General features: G+C 51.4%; 1 non-coding gene across 1 annotated transcript; it reads right to left on the reverse strand.

Moving 5' to 3' along the window:
* Positions 1 to 764: 764 nt before the first annotated feature.
* Positions 765 to 839, reverse strand: TRNAK-UUU (transfer RNA lysine (anticodon UUU)). Its single transcript has one exon. It is a non-coding gene; the product is annotated as a tRNA-Lys (tRNA).
* Between the last annotated feature and the right edge of the window lie 10,441 nt (positions 840 to 11,280).

Raw genomic sequence — 11,280 nt, forward strand, 5'->3', positions numbered from 1 at the left:
TTTTGTTTTTGTTTTTGTTTATTCAAACTGCGTGACGCAAGTACCATGCACATAAGTAACCCACCCTATGGAAGTACGAAGTACTTTATAAAATCATCAAGTCACTGTTTATTTATACCTTGTATATTTATATTTTGGACTCTAATTATAATCTTTTTGTTTATTAAGTATATTTATATTTTGGACTCTAAAACTCCAATAATCTAATGTATTCGAAATTATACTTTTTAATATTAATTAAAATTTATCATTGTACATCACTACTAATGTAAGATTAACACAATCATTTGTTTATGATATAAATATTTTTAACATTTTAAATAGTGTACTTCAGATTTTAGTATATTATTTAATGTTTAAAATCACTTGTAATTAGCGAGAGGACGGAATCAAGCTTAAGCATGTGTGGTTTACAATGCACCAAGGGCCAGACAGATTATTCAGTACTATTAAACAAAATGTAATAAACAAATCAGTCGCAAAAGCAAAAACAAATCAAGATGAGAAATAAATTTGGACAGACAAATCAGCGGCATAAATGGAAAAACCACGATGCACCATAGCTAAACTGGTGGCCGCTAACCAATGCAAGTACGTTTCCTTAAGCTTAATAAACGAAAAAAATATGGACGGATAAACAAATCAGTCACAAAAACAAAAAAATCTGGATAAAAAATAAATCTAGACGGACAAATCAGCGACATAAACGAAAAATCTGGACAACAAAAAAATCAGTGACAAAGACAAAAAAAAGTATGAAAACATGCCCATCGTGGGGCTTGAACCCACACAACCACAAGGTTAAAAGCCTTGTGCTCTACCAACTAAGCTAGACAAGTTTTGTGTACATAATAGAGCTCGGCGCCAAGATCTATGGCGCCGAGCTCGGTGCCACGTCAGTGCCACGGCGTCCGTTTGTGCCAGCGTAACACGCACCTCGGCGCCATAGCCTATGGCGCCGAGCTGTGTTACCTCGGCGCCATTGGCTATGGCGCCGAGCAAAGGGTCCAAAAATGACATTAAAATTTTCTAAGGTCTAAACGTGAATTTTTTTTCCGGGAAAGGGCTAAAATATAAAAAATTCGGCACCGGCTGTGTCAAATAAAAGGCATGTTCGGTTCACTACCCTAGTTGCCATACTTTACTTAACTTTTCTGTCTAAGATTGGTTATTCAATTTGAACGACTAATTTTAGTCAAAGTGTGGCACAGTGCCGTAGGCGTCTAGGCTCATCGTAGCTACACACAACACAGCTCCTCGCCTCCTCCCCACCAGACCCCGGGTCGTCGTCGTGAGTCGTGACGCCTAATTTGTCCCGCCTTGCGGCGGCGAGAGGCACCACCGTGCTGCTCTCAACGACGCAGCGGTCAGCACGTCAGCTGCACACGCACGGCCGCACGTACCTAACCCTCTGCGCCATGCATGACTCCCTGGCACAGGATCTGTTCGACGTTGAAGGGAGACATGTCCACGTGACGACGATGCACGACTCCAACCTTGTCAATAGATCCGTGTCGTGAATGGTCTGGTCAGACCTGGGTGACGCTTGCGCAAGAGGGAAATCGCATTCATTCAGAGCTTCGGACTGATCGGTGGCATAGTGGCAGACCGCACCTGCACTGTGCTGCCTTCCATTCCGTGATCAGATCCGTCGCTGAGTTTGTCGGGGCCAAGATATCCTCTGCTCTCGCGCGTCAGGCATTCTCTTTTTTCAGAATCTCTTTTCAGAATCAAAGCTTCATCCCATTATCGAGCCTCCCTCAAGACGCATCATGGTTCCTGCCGTGCGCTCACCATACCGCCCAGCAGTTCGCCGGTAGCCGCGCAAAACCGGTCGCTGCCGTAGCAACTACCACCATCCAGGTCTTCCTTAGCTTCTCGCCATTCTTCCTAAGGTAAAGTTGTCTCTAGCAACGTCCTCTATATCCATTATCTATATTTATCATTTACAACCTTCTCTAAAGATTACATTCTCTATATCTCCTTTCTCTCCAACAACGTTCTCTAAATCACGTCCTCTATACGTAAATAACTATATTAGAGACATTTTTTATTGTCCTCTATACGTAAATAACTATATTAGAGACATTTTTTTATTTTTTATTTTTATATATACGTATTTGTCATACTCTTAAATGTATTGTACATATTTTAGTTTTGCTAAACCGGTTATTTAAAGTTGTCGGCGTTTCGAGACCGGGGGGTCCCTAAGCCGACGAGTGAGTGTGCCGCGTGCCCCAGCCCAGATGGGTCGAGCGCGTGGGCGAGCGCGAAGGGGGGAAGCAAGGTGGCTGGAGACGGGCGTGAGAGAGGTGGAGATCCCGCGACCTTCGTGTTCGTCCCGCGTCCAGGTTGGGTGCGCTTGCAGTAGGGGGTTACAAGCGTCCACGCGGGTGAGGGAAGCGAGCGGCCCCAAGAGAGCGCCTGTCCCGTCCTCGTCCCCGCGCGGCCAACCTTCTCTAAGAAGGCCCTGGTCCTTCCTTTTATAGGCGTAAGGAGAGGATCCAGGTGTACAATAGGGGTGTAGCAGAGTGCTACGCGTCTAGTGGGGGAGAGCTAGCGCCCTAAGTACATGCCAATGTGGCAGCCGGAGAGATCTTGGCACCCAGCTGGTGTGGTGTCGTGGCTGTCGGAGGAGCAACGGAGCCTGGCGGAGGGACAGCTGTCGGAGCGGTTGGGTCCTTGCTGACGTCCCCCTGCTTCCGTAAGGGAGCTGAGAGCCACCATCGTCACAGGGCTAGCGGGGCGCCATCATTGCCTATCTGGCGGAGCTAGCCAGATGGGACACCAGTCTTGTTCTCTGCGGCCCGAGTCGGCTCGGGGTAGGGTGATGATGGCGCTTCCTGTTGACGTGGCGGGCCTGTGCCCTAGGTCGGGCGACGTGGAGGCTCCTCCGAAGCCGAGGTCGAGTCTGTCTTCCATGGCCGAGGCCGAGCCCGAGCTCCTGGGTCGGGCGAGGCGGAGGTCGTTCGGCCGAGGCTAGGGCGGAGTCCGACCCCTGGGGTCGGGCGAAGCGGAGTTCGTCGTCTTCTGGGGCCTAGCCCGAGTCCGAGCCCTGGGTCGGGCGGAGCGGAGTTCGCCGTCTTCCGGGGCCTTAGCCCGAGTCCGAGCCCTAGGTCGGGCGGAGCGGAGTTCGCCGTCTTCCGGGGCCTTAGCCCGAGTCCGAGCCCTGGGTCGGGCGGAGTGGAGTTCGCCGTCTTCCGGGGCTTAGCCCGAGTCCGAGCCCTGGGTCAGGCGGAGCAGAATTCGCCGTCTTCCGGGGCCTTGCCCGACTCCGAGCCCTGGGTCGGGCGGAGCGGAATTCGCCGTCTTCCGGGGCCTTGCCCGAGTCCGAGCCCTGGGTCGGGCAGAGCTTCCTATGGCGCCTTTGGCAAGGCCTGACTGCCTGTCAGTCTCACTCTGTCAAGTGGCACTGCAGTCGGAGTGGCGCAGGCGGCGTTGTCCTTCTGTCAGGCCGGTCAGTGGGGCGGCGAAGTGACGGCGGTCACTTCGGCTCTGCCGGGGGCGCGCGTCAGGATAAAGGTGTCAGGCTACCTTTGCGTTAAATGCTCCTGCGACTCGGTCGGTCGGTGCGGCGATTTAGTCAGGGTTGCTTCTTAGTGAAGACAAGGCCTCGGGCGAGCCGGAGATGTGTCCGCCGTTAAAAGGGGGGCCTCGGGCGAGACGGAAACCCCTCGGGGTCGGCTGCCCTTGCCCGAGGCTAGGCTCGGGCGAGGCGTGATCGAGTCGCTCGTATGGACTGATCCCTGACTTAATCGCACCCATCAGGCCTCTGCAGCTTTATGCTGATGGGGGTTACCAGCTGAGAATTAGGCGTCTTGAGGGTACCCCTAATTATGGTCCCCGACAATAGCCCCCGAGCCTCGAAGGGAGTGTTAGCACTCGCTTGGAGGCTTTCGTTCGCACTTTTTTGCAAGGGGACCAGCCTTTCTCGGTTGCATTTTGTTCCGGTGGGTGCGCGCGAGCGCACCCGCCGGGTGTAGCCCCCGAGGCCTCGGAGGAGTGGTTTCACTCCTTCGAGGTCTTAATGCCTCGCGTAATGCTTCGGCTGGTCTGGTGGTTCCCTCATGCGAACTGGCCGTAGCCCGGGTGCACGGTCGGGGCCCAAGTTCTCGGGCTGGTATGTTGACGCTGTCAACGATTCGGCCGGAGCCGGGTTTGCGAGAGCAGCCCCCGAGCCTCCGCACAGGGCGAGAGGGCGATCAGGGACAGACTCGGCTTTTTTACATACGCCCCTACGTCGCCTTTCCGCAAGGAGGAGGGGGGGAGTGCGCCATGTTACCCTCGATGGGCACCGAACATGGTGTCTCCGGTGAGCTGCAAGCGGGTAATCCGAGTGGACGTTCGTGCCCCGTTCGTTGGGGGTCGGCTAGGGGCCCAGAGGCACGCCCAAAAGTATCTGCGGGTGATCTGCCGGACCCGGTCCCCTGGCGACGGGGTCCGAGGGCTCGATGCCTCCCTCCGATGGGATTCCGTTACAAGATCGCTCCCGCTGGTCTCGGAAATGTCCTAGGGTACCTCGGGAGCGCAGCCCGAGCCTTGGTTATGTATCGAACGCACCCCTGGTCATCCCTCGCTCGGCGTCTGAGGCGACTGTGAACCCTTCGGGGGCCAGCCTTCGAACCCCTGATCAGTAATGGGCACGGAGCCCGAGTAGCCTAAGGCGGCCGTGGAACCCTTCGGGGGGCCGGCCTTCGAACCTCTGACCAGTAGTGGGTGTCGGGCCCACGCGATCTGAGGCGGCTGTTGAACCCCTCGGAGGGCCAGCCTTCGAACCTCTGATCAGTAGGGGGAGGCTCGGAGCCCGGTTCCTTCACAGGGAAGGATCCTTTTCGGGGTATCCCCCTTTCCCGGTCCCTGTTGCAGGAGATAGAGAAAGAGGAAAAAAGGAAAAGGATTCGAAATCGAACGATGTGGCGTACCTTTTCTGGTGCGGTTGTTACGGCAAAGGCGAAGCGTCGCCCGCTGCTCCTGCCAGAAGCGCCGCCTGTCCAGCCGCGAAGTTAATGCGACGGGGCGAGTAGTTGGCGGGGCGGCCGTTGCGCGTGCGCGAGCCGTTCGAGGAACGGATCACGGGCGCGGTGTCTTCACGCCGTGAGCGGGACCGATGCCGGAGTTGATCAGCCGAGGCCTCAGGTCGGGCTGGCGCCCTTGGAAGATGGTTGGCCGAGGCCCCAGGGGTGACCGGCTGAGCCGCCTGCTCGGGCCGGATTCCCGGAGAAGTCCCTGGGAGCGATTGCCCGGGCGTGGTGATGACGTCGTCCTTCGGAGCGGAGAACCTCGGACCGCGTCGCCGTCCGAGGCTAGGTCGGGCCTCGCCGAAGGTGTCGTCGATGCCGAGGGTGTTGCAGCTCCCTTCTAGCGTGAAGACCCTTGCCTGCAGGATCAGATTGTCTTGTAGCGTGTGCCTTGTGCGGCCGCCGAGGCCAGAACACACACTCTCGCTGCGTTGTAAAGCTGCGTCTCTTTTCCTCTTGTTTCGAGTATCTGGACTTTTTGTCGGTAACAGGGATGTTTGTGCGAGCTAGAGTTGCTTCTCGCAGAAGGTGATGAGTGAGGTATCCGTATCCCGGAGGCGTGGGAGTCCCTCGGCTCGGTCGGCCTTACCGCTTACGCGTACTTTCACCCGTCCATGAGGCCCTGTCACTGACTCGGTCGAGAAGGCTCGAAGGATCGCTTCGGCAGAAGGGCTTCCGAACGTAAAGACTTGTTCGATCCGCGGAGCCACTTTATCCGAACGCGAGTTACTTATCGTAGAAGGTGATGAGTGAGGTATCCGTATCCCGGAGGCGTAGGAGTCCCTCGGCTCGGTCAGCCTTGGCTGCTTACGTGTACTCCGTCGTTTCCAGGACCCACTTTTCGAAGTAGTCAAAAGCACGAAAGATATTCTAGTAAAAGAGATCTTTTTTCGAGGAAAATTTTGACGCAGAGGGGGTTTCCCCCCTTCTAGCCCCCGAGGGAGGGTCGGGCTTTGCCGAGGCGAGGTCGACCCTTCCTTGTTCCAAGCGTTGCCGTAGACCTCGCATTGACTGTTGGCCAGCTTGTACGTTCCGGGCTTCAGAACTTTGGCGATGACGAATGGCCCCTCCCAGGGGGGCGTGAGCTTGTGCCTCCCTCGGGCGTCTTGCCGCAGCCGAAGTACCAGGTGAGAGCACCTAGAGGGGGGGGGGGGGGTGAATAGGTGATCCTGTAAAATCTTAACTTATAGCCACAAAAACTTGTTAGAGGTTAGCACAATAGTTGCCAAGTGGCTAAGGAGGAGATCTTGCACAAAATGACAATCACAGAGAAGACACAGAGATTTATCCCGTGGTTCGGCCAAGTACAAAACTTGCCTACTTCCACGTTGTGGCGTCCCAACGGACGAGAGTTGCACTCAACTCCTCTCAAGTGATCCAATGATCAACTTGAATACCACGGTGTTTTTCTTTCCTTTGATCTTTTCCCGTTTGCGAGGAATCTCCACAACTTGGAGTCTCTCGCCCTTACAATTGAGTTCACAAAGAAATACGGAGTAAGGTGGGAATGAGCAACGCACACAAGACTCGAAAATCAGAGCAACAACACGCACACAAGTCGCAACAAGAGCTCGCAATGCAACACAAAGAGTTCACAACTCCACAAGAGCTCTATATGCTATCACAGTGAAACGAATGCGTGAGATTGATGTCTTGGTGCTTAGAAGAGTTGTAGGAATGCTTGGTGTACTCCTCCATGCGCCTAGGGGCCCCTTTTATAGCCCCAAGGCAGCTAGGAGCCGTTGAGAACACATCTGGAAGGCTATCCTTGCCTTCTGTCGTCGGGCGCACCGGACAGTCCGGTGCACACCGGACACTGTCCGGTGCCCGATTTGTTTCCATAATAGGCGCAGCCGACCGTTGCAGACCGTTGCAGATCTGGCGCACCGGACAGTCCGGTGCACACCGGACAGTCCGGTGCTTCCTTCCGACCGTTGGCTCGGCCACGTGTCGCGCGCCGATCGCGCGGCCGACCGTTGGCCCGGCCGACCGTTGGCTCACCGGACAGTCCGGTGCACACCGGACAGTCCGGTGAATTTTAGCCGAAGTCGCCGGAGAAAAACCCGAGAGCGGCCTCTTCGGCCGAGGCAGCCTGGCGTACCGGACACTGTCCGGTGCACCACCGGACAGTCCGGTGCCCCAGACCGAAACAGCCCCTTGGCTGCACACAGCCAAGTCTTCTCTTCTCTTCTTCTTTCTGTTTCTAACACTTAGACAAGTTTATTAGTACACAAAACCAATGTACTAAGGCTTAGAAACATACCTTTACTTGTGATTTGCACTTTGTTCATCCATAGGCATAGATTCACATTTAAGCACTTGTGTTGGCACTTAATCACCAAAATACTTAGAAATGGCCCAAAGGCACATTTCCCTTTCAATCTCCCCCTTTTTGGTGATTTATGCCAACACCACATAAAGCAACTAGAACAAGTGCAAAATCACTTCAAATGAAAACTCAAATTGGTTTTGATTCAAATTTGGCATATATGGATCATCCTTTGCCACCACTTGGTTTGTTTTTGCAAATCAAACTCAAATCTCTATTTCTATGTCAAACACACATGTTGAGGCATAAAGAGAGTCATTCCAAAAGAGATTGATCAAAAATTTCAAAAACTCCCCCTATTTCCCATAATCAACACTTCTCCCCACAAGAAACCAACTTTTGACAATAGAGACAATAAAAGCTTTTGACACAACAAAAAACTCTATTCTACTATTTTCAAAATCTCTCAAGTGGTAGCTGATCCATTTATTGCTTTGGCCTTTATTTTCTCCCCCTTTGGCATCAAGCACCAAAACGGGATCAATCTTGGCCCTTTTAACCCCATTGCCTCACCAAAATCTTCAATTAAGAACAAATGGCAATAAGAGTTCATGAGATGAACTTGGAATTAGTTACCCTCTCATCGGAGTGCAGTGGAAGTCTTTCATGGTCCAAGTCCACCTTTTCCCTTTCAATTCTCCTTCGAGACTAAATCAAGCAAACTCAAGCAAATGGTTAGTCTCAAAGGGTCAAGTTGTAACACATCTCCCCCTAAACATGTGCATCACTTTGCAACGGACTTGTGAGGTCCAGGGGGTGTTTGTACAACTTGAGCACCACAATAAGCAACAAAATGCAGAATGAACCTGATCAAATGCATAAACACATGTATGCTACAATTCAATCCAAGTTCCGCGAATCTAAGACATTTAGCTCACTACGCAACCTGCAAAAGGTCTTCTCATCTAGAGGCTTAGTGAAGATATCGGCTAGCTGGTTCTCGGTGCTAACATGAAACACTTCGATATCTCCCTTTTGCTGGTGGTCTCTCAAAAAGTGATGCCGGATGTCTATGTGCTTTGTGCGGCTGTGTTCAACAGGATTCTCCGCCATGCGGATAGCACTCTCATTGTCACATAGGAGTGGGACTTTGCTCAGATTGTAGCCAAAGTCCCTGAGGGTTTGCCTCATCCAAAGTAGTTGCGCGCAACACTGTCCTGCGGCAACATACTCGGCCTCAGCGGTGGATAGGGCAACGGAGGTTTGTTTCTTAGAGTTCCATGACACCAGGGACCTTCCTAAGAATTGGCACGTCCCCGATGTGCTCTTCCTATCGACCTTGCATCCAGCATAGTCGGAATCTGAGTATCCAACTAAGTCAAAGGTAGACCCCTTTGGATACCAGAGCCCGAAGCAAGGCGTAGCAACCAAATATCTAAGAATTCGCTTCACCGCCACTAAGTGACACTCCTTAGGATCGGATTGAAATCTAGCACACATGCATACGCTAAGCATAATGTCCGGTCTACTAGCACATAAATAAAGTAATGACCCTATCATTGACCGGTATGCTTTTTGATCAACGGACTTACCTCCTTTGTTGAGGTCAGTGTGTCCGTCGGTTCCCATCGGCGTCTTTGCGGGCTTGGCGTCCTTCATCCCAAACCGCTTTAGTAGATCTTGCGTGTACTTCGTTTGGGAGATGAAGGTGCCCTCCTTGAGTTGCTTCACTTGGAACCCAAGGAAGTAGTTCAACTCGCCCATCATCGACATCTCGAATTTCTGCGTCATCACCCTGCTAAACTCTTCACAAGACTTTTGGTTAGTAGAACCAAATATTATGTCATCGACATAAATTTGGCACACAAACAAATCACCATCACATGTCTTTGTAAAAAGAGTTGGATCGGCTTTCCCAACCTTGAAAGCATTAGCAAGTAGAAAGTCTCTAAGGCATTCATACCATGCTCTTGGGGCTTGCTTAAGTCCATAGAGCGCCTTAGAGAGCTTACACACATGGTCGGGGTACCGTTCATCCTCGAAGCCAGGGGGTTGCTCCACATACACCTCCTCCTTGATTGGCCCGTTGAGGAAAGCGCTCTTCACATCCATTTGGTACAACCTGAAAGAATGGTGAGCGGCATATGCTAGCAAGATACGAATGGACTCTAGCCTAGCCACAGGAGCAAAAGTCTCCTCGAAATCCAAACCTGCGACTTGGGCATAACCTTTTGCCACAAGTCGAGCCTTGTTCCTCGTCACCACCCCGTGCTCGTCCTGTTTGTTGCGGAATACCCACTTGGTTCCCACAACATTTTGCTTCGGACGAGGCACCAGTGTCCAAACCTCATTGCGCTTGAAGTTGTTAAGCTCCTCCTGCATGGCCAACACCCAGTCCGGATCTAGCAAGGCCTCCTCTACCTTGAAAGGCTCAATAGAAGAGACAAAGGAGTAATGCTCACAAAAATTAACTAATCGAGATCGAGTAGTTACTCCCTTGCTGATGTCACCCAGAATTTGGTCGACGGGATGATCCCTTTGAATCACCGCTCGAACTTGGGTTGGAGGTGCCGGTTGCGCTTCTTCCTCCATCACATGATCATCTTGTGCTCCCCCTTGATCACACGCCTCCACTTGAGGTACCTGTTCGTCATCTTGGGTTGGGGGATGCACTAAGGTTGAGGAAGAAGGCTGATCTTGCTCCAAGTGTTCCTGTGGTCGCACATCACCAATCGCCATGGTGCGCATAGCGGCCGTTGGAACATCTTCTTCATCTACATCATCAAGATCAACAGCTTGCTCTCTTGGAGAGCCATTAGTCTCATCAAATACAACGTCGCTAGAGACTTCAACCAAACCTGATGATTTGTTGAAGACTCTATACGCCTTTGTATTTGAGTCATAACCTAACAAAAACCCTTCTACAGCTTTGGGAGCAAACTTAGAATTTCTACCCTTCTTCACTAGAATGTAGCACTTGCTCCCAAATACACGAAAGTACGATACATTGGGTTTGTTACCGGTTAGTAGCTCATACGACGTCTTCTTGAGGAGGCGATGAAGGTAGACCCTGTTGATGGCGTGGCAAGCAGTGTTAACGGCTTCCGTCCAAAAGCACTCGGGGGTCTTGAACTCTCCTAGCATCGTCCTTGCCATGTCGATGAGCGTCCTGTTCTTTCTCTCTACCACACCATTTTGCTGTGGTGTGTAGGGAGCGGAGAACTCGTGCTTGATCCCTTCTTCTTCAAGGAACTCCTCCACTTGAAGGTTCTTGAACTCGGACCCGTTATCGCTCCTTATCTTTTTCACTTTGAGCTCAAACTCATTTTGAGCTCTCCTGAGGAAGCGTTTGAGAGTCCCTTGGGTTTCGGACTTTTCCTGCAAAAAGAACACCCAAGTGAAGCGGGAAAAGTCATCAACAATAACTAAACCATACTTACTTCCTCCTATGCTCAGATAGGCGACGGGTCCAAAGAGGTCCATATGCAGCATCTCCAAGGGTCTTGATGTCGTCATCACATTTTTGGTGTGATGAGAGCCTCCCACTTGTTTCCCTGCTTGACAAGCTGCACAAGGTCTATCTTTTTCGAATTGAACATTAGTTAGACCTATCACATGTTCTCCCTTTAGAAGCTTGTGGAGGTTCTTCATCCCCACATGTGCTAAGCGGCGATGCCACAGCCAGCCCATGCAAGTCTTAGCCATTAAGCATGCATCTAGACCGGCCTCTTCTTTTGCAAAATCAACTAAATAAAGTTTGCCGTCTAATACACCCTTAAAAGCTAGTGAACCATCACTTCTTCTAAAGACAGACACATCTACATTTGTAAAAAGACAATTATATCCCATATTGCATAATTGACTTACAGATAGCAAATTATATCCAAGACTCTCTACTAAAAATACATTAGAGATAGAATGCTCATTAGAAATCGCAATTTTACCTAACCCTTTTACCTTGCCTTGATTCCCATCACCGAATATGATTGAATC

The sequence above is a fragment of the Zea mays genome, chromosome 7, assembly GCF_902167145.1.
Source record: "Zea mays cultivar B73 chromosome 7, Zm-B73-REFERENCE-NAM-5.0, whole genome shotgun sequence".
Lineage (NCBI taxonomy): Eukaryota > Viridiplantae > Streptophyta > Magnoliopsida > Poales > Poaceae > Zea > Zea mays.